Genomic DNA, 1,181 nt, shown 5'->3' with positions numbered 1-1,181 from the left:
CTTTACGCGTTTTCACTTATGTTTTTTTCTTTCGTTTTTTCTTTTAATATTTTTCCAATTAATTTCATGAAATTATTATATAAATTCGTTGAAATGCTGTATTACATTAAAAATGATTATGAACAATATGGTATTATATGAACAGTTAAAGTACGTAACGGATATAAGAGAAATGTAATTTCTCTTATAACAAAATAAATTTTTTATCCTGCATCCAGAATCTTATTAACCTACTATGTATTTATACAGTTATGCGACAGACAGATGCAAGAGAAATTCTCTTGAGCGTCATTGAAGCTAAAGTCAAATTCGTTCGACGAGATCTCTCTCTCTCTCTCTCTCTCTCTCTCTCTTTCTCTCTGTCGATCGTGGCGATTTAATCGGAAAACGTCGTGTTTCAAATACTCTGCGATTTGCAGCGCGGTAACGAGCAGCAACGAGGCCGGCAGCATTAAATTTTCGGTAAAGCGATCGACGACCCGTTTGCTTCGCTCATTTGAGTACGCTTGCGCGAGCGCGCGTCCGAGTATTATCGACTATGTCGTTTGCACACTGCCAAAGGTCGTGAGATCCATCATTCGAGTCGAACGAAAGGGTCATAGTTGGTCGTATGCATGGAGATCGTATTACGTTTCTGCTTCATTTATGTCAATGACACTATAACGACGAGCGATGTATCGCTTAAATTTTGCCCTCAGACTGATACTAGAAATTGATTTTATCGATCGTTTATTTAATTCATTGGGAATCGTTACTCATGAAACGAGTTACGGCATTTGCTTCTCGTTTCTGAAAATGAATAATATATTACGCTTAGTCAGTTCTTTTTTTTTATTTTTCTTTTCTCCCAAGTAAACTGTACATTACAATTTTACGTTGTAATCGAAGGAAAAGAATTTATCGTATCTTCGAAACGTCATTAGTATTTTTCTACGATGTTAATGTTTTCTTAATCGTTCAAATTTTTATTTCATATACATACACTGCCGTCATAGAACGAAATTCTACATTTCCTTTTATATTTTTGTTTAATGTATTCATTTTCATATCCACGCGTAGAAGTCAACTTAATTTACGCAGATAGAGATATCGTATAATTTCTTTTTATCGTAAACGTAGAAATTCTCGTCCCTAGCGTTCTACTAAAGAATTAAAACTTTATTTGACCCATTTAGCTAAGG

The sequence above is a fragment of the Vespa velutina genome, chromosome 1 (genome assembly GCF_912470025.1).
Source record: "Vespa velutina chromosome 1, iVesVel2.1, whole genome shotgun sequence".
Classification (NCBI taxonomy): Eukaryota; Metazoa; Arthropoda; class Insecta; order Hymenoptera; family Vespidae; genus Vespa; species Vespa velutina.
Note: the sequence above shows the minus strand (reverse complement) of the source record.